Source organism: Artemia sp. Qi Xiang Cuo, unplaced genomic scaffold, assembly GCF_049724085.1.
Source record: "Artemia sp. Qi Xiang Cuo unplaced genomic scaffold, ASM4972408v1 HiC_scaffold_2778, whole genome shotgun sequence".
NCBI classification, from domain to species: Eukaryota; Metazoa; Arthropoda; class Branchiopoda; order Anostraca; family Artemiidae; genus Artemia; species Artemia sp. Qi Xiang Cuo.
In genome coordinates this window covers 66,432-77,956 of record NW_028300176.1, presented here as the reverse complement: position 1 = coordinate 77,956, position 11,525 = coordinate 66,432, and positions in this window count along the sequence as shown.

Below are 11,525 nucleotides of genomic sequence, written 5' to 3'. Positions count from 1 at the left end.
GAACAGGGTTTATTTTCCATGTGAAATATCCATTATTCATCCATTAGTTAAAAGACATACACAAACACACACACACACACAAACACACGCACATACACACACGCAAACACACATACGCAAACACACACACGCAAACACATACACGCAAACACACACACGCACACACACCCACCAACACACACACGCAAACACAAACACGCAAACAAACACACGCAAACACGCAAACACACAAACGCAAACCAACACACGCAAACATGCACACACACACACACATCACAACGTTTTGCTAATAGCAATAAAATACAATAAAAAAAAATCTGTCAAGGAGCTACCATTAGCTCAGTAACAAGCGGTAACCTATTTCTCATAAAGTATTTCAATACAATTCTACTCACATGTTTACCAACTACTAAATAAGTACCAAAAGTTATGTAGTAAAGTTAAGGGTTTTTTCCCATCCCCCCACTCGTTTCTTCAAGACTCCTACTCCTTTTTCCTATGCGAAATAGTGAGCGCATTATTCATAGTCTTCAACTGTACTATTCATGTTCGCGTTTTTTTATGTGTTATACAAATAGTGCTGTTGTACAAAAATGTGTGTGTACAAATAGTGTTGGTGTTCTTGCTGAACAAAAAGTGTTTTTATGACAATAAATGTTATTGTACAAATAGTGTGTGTATTCTTGTTGAACAAAAAGGTGTTCTTATGATAATAAATAGTGTCACCAAAAACACTTTTTATTCAGCAAGAACACCAACGCTATTTGTACACACACTTTTTGTACAATAGCACTATTTGTACAACACAAAAAACACGAACATGAATAGCACAGTTGAACACTATGAATTTAAAAGATACCCTCCACCCCCCAGGGATCACGGGCCGAATGCCGGCTGCAGGCGGGGAATCCCCACCCCCTGGGGAGTCGTGGGCCAAAGGATATCCGCGGGTGGGACCCCCGGGAACCACGGGCTAAAGGCCGGCTGCGGGCAGGACCCCCCACCCTCAGGGGTCGCTGTGGAAAAAATGTATACAATAGTCGCCGTCACTGCTGCAGGTTAGTTTGAGCATTTAAGTTAATTCATGAAAGGTTAGGTTAGATGGGAACATTTAAGTTAATTTATCAGGTTAGGTTAGGTTTGAGTTAGGTTAATTTATCCAGACCAAGTTGGTTGCGATAGTCTACACATTCAACGCGGTCCGAAATTCTATAGTGGCCGTGGGGGAGAACATTTGCACCATTCTCGAGCACAAAGACTTTGACGGATATACATGACATTGCATACTTTTCCACTCTAACAGTATAATTTTTATACTGTAGAGAGCGAATTGCTAGCACTTGTGCTCTCGGCACTAGGCTACTCTCTACACAGTCTCTGTAGACACTCATGTTGAAATTGTTCTTTACAAATTGTGTACGCACCCCCTTACACGCTTGTTTTAAATCCCTGTTATGAAGTATTCGATGTGCAAACGCTTGCCATGGACCGAAGTGGATGGAGGAGGCAGACGTCACTCTCTACGCCAAGCAGCGCCCGGCAGGAGACATAAGTCAAGTCAAGTCAGTTGATAGGGGCCCTGACGTTTCACCAACCTGGGATAAAGGGACGGATTCCAGTTAGTGAAATCCATCCGTGAGCTGATGTGTTCCCCATTTTCTAAATCTCCAAATAAATCCCCGGTTTTTACTGTTAACAGCAGAGAATCTGTATCCCCATAGTAAACTTGAACCTCCCCCTCCCTTGGCCACTGTACCTTGCACATATTGTAGAAAAACGACAACATGAGCTTTTTGGAAATTTCAAGTACTGAACTACCTCCTGCTATATTCTTGTTCAGTACCACATTTCTCTTTTAACCTGTGTAGAAGAACCGTGCTTGTCTCTATGCTCGTGAAAGATGTAAAATTGGGGTCAGCAATAATTCGTGCACATTTTTGTGGTTCAGTCACGACGTCACAACGAGATCTGTTCCTTAGGCTTTCACAAATTTTTCAAAAGGCTGAATTTAATATGAGCTTGTACATTTCCTTTTCTACTTTACTGTTTGCCCGAGAGTGTTTTTCGACAAAGGTATCGATAAACGTCTACAAATAAGGTTTTTGACTGAATTGCAGGACCCTATGTATTTTGGTGATCTTGAAACCATTGTTCACCATCCAGTGCAACAGCACATGGTGAACAACGATTTTCTGTTTAGGGTCCAGATCTGCAATCAGTTTCTGCTTGGAGGGGGTCCAGTGCATCCCCATATCCTCAACCAATGATCGATTGTATGGGCTCAGTGAGTCCTTGGTCACTGGTCGATTGATACAGGGGAAAACAAAATCTTTGACAGAATCATGAAGTGCTAATGGAAAGTGTCCGTCAATTTCAAAGAACCATCCTTGTAGCCCATTGTCCTCGACGGTGTTAATTTCGGGGAAGTCACAAGGATTCTCAACACATTTATAGTTCCCACACGGCAAAGAGTAGTGAGACATTGCCGAGGGATACAACGAGTTCAGGTCAAAGAAAAATGCATTTGACTTTACACCAGTGTCTTGTCCGCTTGGATCTGTTGTCAAAACGCGATATCCATGAAAAAATACCCACCCCTTATTGACCTTTCTACAAAAAGGTGTTGATCTACATCACTGATCAACCCTATTTCTTCCCTACTAATTTTTAAAATCAAGTCCATCACCAAATGTGGTGTGGAAAAATAATACCCTATATCTAGTTCAAACTCTGAATAGATTTGCTCTGTGTTTTTAGAGACAATATCTAACAGAGTTAAAACGTCACTAGCCAAGTACAGTCTACAATAATCCAACCCATTTTTAGAATCACCCTTAGCCCAGACCTTCTTGTCAAATTCATATTCCTCGGCTTTGCATTCACTTTTGGTAAGTGAATTAAAGAAAGCTTCAATTGCAGGTAGTTTTTCCTCGTTTAAGCGAGCGCCAGAACAGTAATAGTCGTATGCATATACACCTTTACAGGTCAATATGTCATACATTTCACTTTCTGGAAAGTGCTGTTTAACCAAAGGAAAACTATCAAAATTGTCGCTTTTCAGCACTTGAATCAATTAACTCAATGCCTTGGGGAAAAAACTAAAAGAATCTAAAAACCTGATTTTATTCAGGCACGTATGTCCATTATTCACTACCTGCCATTTCAACTCGAGAAGCACTAGCTTCTCTGCTGATTTGGAGATAATATTATAGATAAATGAATTGTTTACCCATGGAATATCTACTCCCCCTCCCTCCCTGTGCATGCGTACCAAAGCCGGTAAAATAAATTTTAAATCATAATTTGAATTATGAATGAAAACTGGTATAAAAAACTGCTGGTTTACATTCACATTGCATGATTGATGTGCTACCCCTCTAGAATTACTACCTCATGATGGTATTTCCTGCCACAAGTGATCAAGATCGATCACTTTCCCTTTCCCCCTCTTTTCCCCCTAGTCCCTTCCCCTTAGCCCCCTCTTCAAACTCCCCCTTACAAACCCAGCATATTTTTTGATTTTTAATCACGAGAAGATCCTCTGCAGACAATAACATTGTGGGTAATGGGTATTTCTCTAACGAGCAATAGCGTCATTTGCAGTGCCAATTAATTTGGTCAGTGCCTTGACCATGTACTCACCCTCATCCAACGTTTCGACTATTTCTAACAACTGCATAGTGTTAGAACTGTGTCTTTTTGCGTGGGCGTAGTAAACTGCAATAGTTCAATGTTCTTTCATTCGATTCGGAAGTGGAGGATCGTTCACTTCCACTAGCTTCGCTTCAAAATCCAAAGAGATTTTATTGGCCTGGAGGAGGGTATTTTAAAAAAATTTAAAGCGTAAAATGGCCCTCTCACCTGAAATCGTTTCCACTGACTGGTAGCCATGCCGTTTACAATGCTCATATGATTTTGTAACTTTAATTCAGTCCATAATCTAGACAGGCATGTTGGGCAGTAGAAACGTGTCCCCTTATTCTTCCCCTCCCCCAGAACTCTACTGATGTCTGTAATTGGATTGAAATGGCCAATTGCATTGGGGTCACTAGGTGTTGTGTACAACGACCAAACCCAGTTCAATTGACGGGCCCCTTACCGGGAACAACACCATCTTTTTATTAGAACGAGCCCCATCTTGAAATTCAGTTTCATATTGAACCACAGTAAAGCCGACATTTAAATGGGCATCGGCCCTTTCAAAAATATCAATGGACCTGAGCGTTACTAGGTATTTTCCCTCTAAACAAGAAAAATCTACAGTGGGAAAATCGGACCCCACCTTCCCATGTACAACCCAGTATTCTAAATTTGTCTTTGATGCGTCACGAGCTAGAGGCTCGAATGCTGACATGAGAAAAGCGTACATGGAACATTTTTGACCTGTTTCAAAACAGATTCGCTGAACGCCTTTGCAACCCTCTAAATCTGGATTATATTTTAAAACTATAGACCCTGTCCCAACTGCCCCCCTCTTAAAATAAAATCTTTTTATATTTACAAATATTTACAGTCAAATTTTCAACAAAAAGAACCACAGACCCACCCCCCATTTCGCTATAATTTTCGAGATGCGTAATAATGTGGCCTATCCAATCCATAAGAACTGTTTCATAATTTTCTAAATGCGGATAGACCACTAGCATTTCGGTATGTACATAATGATGAAAAACCTCGATTTTACCCTCATTTAAATAAAATACCTTTAAAACAATTGAAACCTTAATTGAATCCTTACCCCGCCACAACTGAATCTGGTTTCCTAAGAGTTTACAAATTCTATCTACATATATATGGACAATTTCTTTAGTGTCAAATACAAAATTACCCCTCTTAAGCGAATTAAAAGCATCCCCAAAAGTCGCAGTGTAGACAACTATAATATTTAAAAATGAATTTGACTACTAAAAGTCAGGAAAAGCTATAAATTGGGTATTGTCACCCTCCTCCTCCCCCTCTTGTATATTATCACCATCCCCTCTCCCAAATTGTTCATCAATAGGGATGTTTGAAGCCATTTCATCCTCCTCCCCCTCTTGTATTTTATCACCACCCCTCCCCCACATTGTTCAATAATAGGGCTATGGAAACAATTTCAGTAGTTTGAAGTGGAAGTATGTAATCAGAGGGGGGAGGGTTCCCCGTTAATTCCAGGGTAAAATCGTCTAAAAGCTGCAAGGTGTTTGGACTTAGCAAAGGTAAGTCCCCCTGCCCAACTGCGCTACTATCTACATTAAAATAATCAGTTAAAAAATCATCAATATTGAAATGAATATCGTTGACGATACCATTCCATGGTGAATTGTTGCAAATGAACTCGACAGGCGCGTCTTCTTCTCCAGTGATGAGCAGGGGGAAGATGGCGAATATGGAACCAATGCAAAGTATAAAAGAAAATAGATTATTTACAAAGTGTTTGAATCCCCCTATTTTTAAAATTAGATTATTATTTACATGTGCTTAGTACCATAATTCATTACTTTATATATATATATATCCTTTCATGTTATACAACTCGTTCCGATAGAAAATTGTTTTTATAATATTCGTAGAGGGAAGGTGAATCATTCGCTAAAAAAGGTAGATTGTTTTATAACAAGATAGAAAGTAGAGGTAAAAATGCTTACATTCCCATATTCCGGCTGGACTTGAGTGCCAGATGGTCCTGGTAGCGCATATTGGAGGATGGAGGGGGCGGTGACATCAAACTCTTGTGTAATTGGGGAAGAAGTATCAGTGGCTGGCATAGATGTGGTGGCGGCGTTCATATCACTGGCTTGTAAGGATGATCCAGGGGGGTTCACCATCCTGTGAGCAGCCGCCCATTCTCTTTTCGGTTTTTGACCAGACTGTAATGCTGCCTGCATGGAGGACACAGGGGGCTGATAAAGCGTGGCCCTGGATGGTTCAGCTATTACGGATTGTATAGACGACGTGGAGGCTTGGTGTAGTGCACCCCTAGACGACCCAGCATACCTTATGACGGAAGGCCGTGATACTCCTACAGGAGTCACTTCATTTACCCTAGCCCTCTTGCTTGGTGGGTGGTAGTCTTCAAAATTGTCCTTAAAAGAAGAAAAAATTTTGTATGGAATATGTACCATGTATAAAGTTTACCTTAAAATATGAAAAGTTTACTTTATTCTAAATACGCTTCCGATGTAAATCAAACCCCCTTAATTAAGCTTGGAAATCTGCCTTAAACTCTCATTTATTTATCAGCCAAATATCCCTTTAAAAAGTTCAAAGCAAAAGGTGATTAATTTCAAATACCAAGAACTTCAAGAACACCCTGTTGTACTCTGTATAGATCCGCATTCTTTGTTCTACAAAACAAAGGACTCGTGAACATTTCCAAGCGCTTTTGACAGATCTGAAAAGCAGAAAAATACGGGTTTTTTTGCAAGTATAATACTAATGAGATGGATTTGAATTTCGCAGGAGTGCTTTGAAATACATAGTGGGACATTGTTTAAAACTTAGTTTAGAGAATTTAGAAGCACTCTCAGGAATGTGTATGTTTAATGATCAGAATATCGCGGAAAAAAACCATTGGGTAGACAGTCGACATAATGAACCCAGTTCGTCAGCATAATGATAAAATAGCGGGCCCTCCGAGAGGAGCTGGGCCAATTAGAAAATAGTGATTATTGCTCAGAAGCAAAATTCGCGTTATATGATAGCGAAGAGGTGTTTTTCGGAATCTCTGTATTATTGTCATTCCTGTATAAGACATTGCTGTATTTGCCTTTGCCTACTGAAGTTTGAAGTCGTATGTTTGATCATGTAAGTCTATTAAACCTATTACTTTTCTATTTTTACAGTTTTATTTTATATGTACGTATCTAGCTTTCAAGAGTAGTCATCTAGTTCGTATGTTATCCATTGGTACGCTCACGAGGAATCTGATGACCTATGAAGAATGTGTACGGGATTTATTTGACTAGCTCCCTATTTCAAACTCCCCCCATGACATCCGGTGTAGTTTAAATGCCACATTTGGCAGAGTTAAAAGGTAATATTTAGAACGGTTGTAACTTCGGATTGAAGCCTCTCTGATCAAGTTGGTCACTTCACAAGGAAAGTCAAATTCATTAGTTAACCTATTTTTATTTCTCCCAATAGAAAGTGGCACGTACTTAACGCCACAGATAACGCCACAGATGGCGCGGCCTTAAAACACCACATTTGGTAAAGTCCAAATATAAGATCTGGCGCGGCCTTAAACTTGGATGAAGTATACGAACTAGTTAGGCTAAGATTTCTCAATTTAAAATTTAAAGTATTTGCTAGATACAGACCTACAAAATTTTTTTATTATTATATATGTCTAAGCCTATTACCGCTAAGCTAAAACAGGGAAAACCCTTTTAAATATCTCATAAGAGATAATAGATTTCCCAAATAGGTTAAGTAAAAGTGATGTATTTAAGTGTTTAGTTCCACTAATTAAACAAAAAAAAAACGCAGGGATGACGGAGGAACTAAGTTTATTATTGATTGCGCAAAAATTAGTCGCAAAAAATGTAGAATTAACCAAATCTATTCCACAATATGACGGGCAAACGGACGTTGATGAATTTAATATACAACTAGCACAATTTGTAGAGTTAGCTAGAATAGACCTGAAATCTTTAATAAGTATGCTTCTTCTAAGGCTAAAAGGGCAAGCATTAACTTTTGTAAAACAGATAGAACGGACCGTCGGAGAAGATAATAATTCACAAATAAACACAATAGAAAAACTATTGAATGCATTTAAAGACAGATTTGTTGAGACAAGCTCAACAAACAAACTTAAGCATGGAATGGTATGTTTTGATCATACACAAAACGTACAAGAATATCTAAATAACATACGAATCTCAGTAGAAGCAAAGTACGGCAAAGGCTCAGGAGAATTGTATGAAAAAATTATACTAAATGCATTTTTGCAAGGCCTTCCTCCAAAATTATATAGGATGGTAATTTCAAAAAATATCCAAACACTTGATCTTGCAGTACAGGAAGTAAGGCGAATGATTGAAATTGATACAATTGTTGCAAATCATAGTAAAACAAAAGTAAATAACATAAGCGAATCAAAAACAAGCCTAACAAGGGTGATCAAGGGTGATCAAGAACACCCAAATTTCTTTTCAAGAGATAAATCCCCAATACCACAAAGAACCAGGACACAAGAAACCGTCAGGCAAAAAACAGTGCGTTTTCAGCCTATGAAACCAAACATTTATAAAAGTAACCCAGTAATAAGATGTTACAACTGTAATCGAGTTGGACATATCGCGAAAGAATGTCGTTTTAGAAACAGAATGGCAACAGCATTTAATGATGAAACCACCAGAAATACACGATATTATGAAAATGATTTGTTCAGGAGAACAAATTTTACTACCAGAGGCGCACAAGGGTACACACAGGACGCCATATTCCCACAATACCCTCAAGTCCGCCAACCAGCACCTAATAATGTATACCGACTGAACTCATATAACTCACCCCCCAGTAGACAAAATAATTATCAGCCGACGGGAAACCCAGATTTTTCAAACCGACGGCTAATAGTTAACTGGCCCATGAGAAATGAAAATTTCTCAAGCCGACGGCACTTGCAGCCAGCACCAACAGCCGGCACTAATGCCAGAAATACAAGTTATCGCAACAATACGTGGCAAAGGAGGACAGATGTGAATCAATTAGATGCGCCCATGGAGCCTCACGTATCTGAACCCCCGTCACAAGCACCTATGTATGAAATAAATTTCCAGGGAAACACACTAGGCCCCTCAGAAGAATAAACTGGACCCAGATGGGGCCTCGAATATTTTACAGGTCCAAGCCCATAGTAGTACCGTCCTTCAGTGATAATAATAATAAGTTACCCATATTTAATGATTTTTGTGTGGCAAATGTCTTTTTTAAAGCTTTAGTTGACAGTGGTGCAACAGTTAACATTATAAGCTCAGGCATATTTAATATATTGCCTCCGCATATCAAGCGACAGAAAAATGTCAATAATCCAAACTTAACTAGTGTAACAGGGCACAAGTTGGACGCCAAAGGTTCAATTCGCTTTGACGTGAAAAGGGATACTTGAATTTTCCCGACAAATTTTATAATATGTAACAATTTTCCGTATGAAGCCATCATAGGCGCAAATTTCTTAAGGTCAAATAAGATATTGTTAGACGTAGCTAACGAAAGGCTCGTGTACCCGGCTAAGCCAAGAGGTTCCCCTCCTTCAACCTCTACCTCAAGGAATATTAATCGAAATTACAAAGAAGATGTAACAGTTAATAAAATTTCCGACGGTGTAGTGCCACAATCCTTTGAACCTTTGGTAGCGAGACATAAGGTACATCCCCTACAAAGAGGACGGGACATAACTAGAAATCTATTTTCTTATTCCGTGCGATATCGGAAAGAGGAAGTAAATGTAGATAATACATGGATCGAATCTGCAAAAATAAAAATAGGAGATATGCGACTATATATGTCAAAAGAAACCAAAGAAATAGTCGAATTGTTGAAACAAGTGGGGAATCCCAATGTAGTTGAGACGTAGTCAATGTTACTCTCGGATAATACCATTCTCAATTCAATAAATAACGACAATAAAGATAAGTATTATGGATTTGCAATACGGAAAACAAAAATTCCACCCAGGACAATGCAAAGGATCCAAATATCTCAAATGGTTAAACCGGTAGATAGAAAATCCGAAATATGGTTTGCCATCCCATCAAAAGAAATTCCCAAAAAATTGTTATGTGAAGAACAAATTATATCTTATGACAAAGGAGAAGGTTTTATTTGGGTGACTAATAACCATTTGGGTGAAAATGATATTATTACGATAAAAAAGGGAACATGTTTGGTTCAAATCCAAACTATTTCGGAAAATGACTTAAATAAGTGGGTAAATTCCAAAAGAAACCTAGTTAATAGCATTAAAACCTCAATTAATAAATACCCCCTGACTAAAGCGCAATTTTTAATAAGTTTAATATGGATCATATTATTGATTCGGAACTCAAAAAGAAATTATGTGAATTATTGTGGAATTTTAGAGACGTATTTTCAACGTCTGAAGATGATATAGGATTGATACCATTTTACCAACACTCTATTTTAACGACCGGCCACCCCGTCACGAAACAGCCATATCGTGTACCGTATAAACACAAAGAGTGGCTAATAAAAAATTTGTGAGTTAGAAAAAAATGAGATTATACGCCCCAGCATAAGTCCGTATTCAGCTCCAGTGATTTTAGTCCCAAAAAAGAATGGTGATATGAGACTCGTAGTAGATTATAGAGCTCTTAATAAACAAGTAGTGAGTGATAAATTTCCCTTGCCGAGAATAGACGAAATTCTTGATTCTATATCAAGCAAGAACGAAATTTTTACTTCTTTGGACCTCACCCAAGGCTACCATCAAGTGAAAATAGCCGAAAAAGATGTCTATAAAACTGCATTCTGTACAAGCGAATGTGGTTCATATGAATATTTGAGAGTACCATTCGGACTTAAAACGAGTTCAAGCGCGTTATGTAGACCCTTATTGCATTTATTAAGAGGATTGAATAATATTATTCATTTTGTTGATGATGTTATATGCGTGGGGGAAAATGTGGAGCAACATTTAGCAACATTAGCTAAAGTGTTTGAAAAATTCAGAGAGGGCAATTTAAAATGCCGGCCTGAAAAGGTTAATCTACTGCAAGAAAAAATTAAATTTTTGGGAATGGTAGTGACGCAAGGAAAAATATCCCCGGACCCGGATAAAGTAAAATGCGTTGAAAGGCTCAAACCCCCTAAGACTATGAAGGAACTAAGAGGAATTTTAGGTCTTACTGGCTACTTCAGAAAATTTGTCCGAAATTATGCCCAAATTGCGAAACCACTTACGGAGTTAACCAAAGGGAACTCCCAAAATGTTGCCTGGTCCCAGGAAGCCCAAACTTCCTTAGACCGTCTCAAAAAGGCACTCACCTCGGAACCCATATTAGCACTTCCAGATTTTGAGAACGGAAGGTTCGTAGTTACGACTGATGCCAGTTCCAAGGGCATTGGCACTATCCTTTCACAAATAATCCCAGTAGAAAACCCCAATCCTCCAGAGAAATCGTCAAAGCAAAATGTAATAGAAAAGGTTATATGTTATTCGAGCAGAAGCTTAACAAAGGGTGAAAGTAATTATTCTGCCACCAATTTGGAATTACTGTCTATAATCCGTCACTTGGATACATTTAGACACTATTTGATTGGTAAGAGATTCATGCTATGTTCGGAGCACAAAAGCTTGCAGTACCTGCGTACATTTAAAAACCCCAAGGGAAGACTAGCCAGATGGATTGCGAAAATCCAAGACCTTGATTATGAGTTCGAATACTTAAACGGCAAACAAAATGCAGCATGTGATTTCTTGAGTAGGTTTCCGGAAGATGAGCCGTCAGAAACTGAACGGAAGAAAGTGAATACTATTAACACTAAGATTAAAAGTAAGAAAAACAAAATTAAAG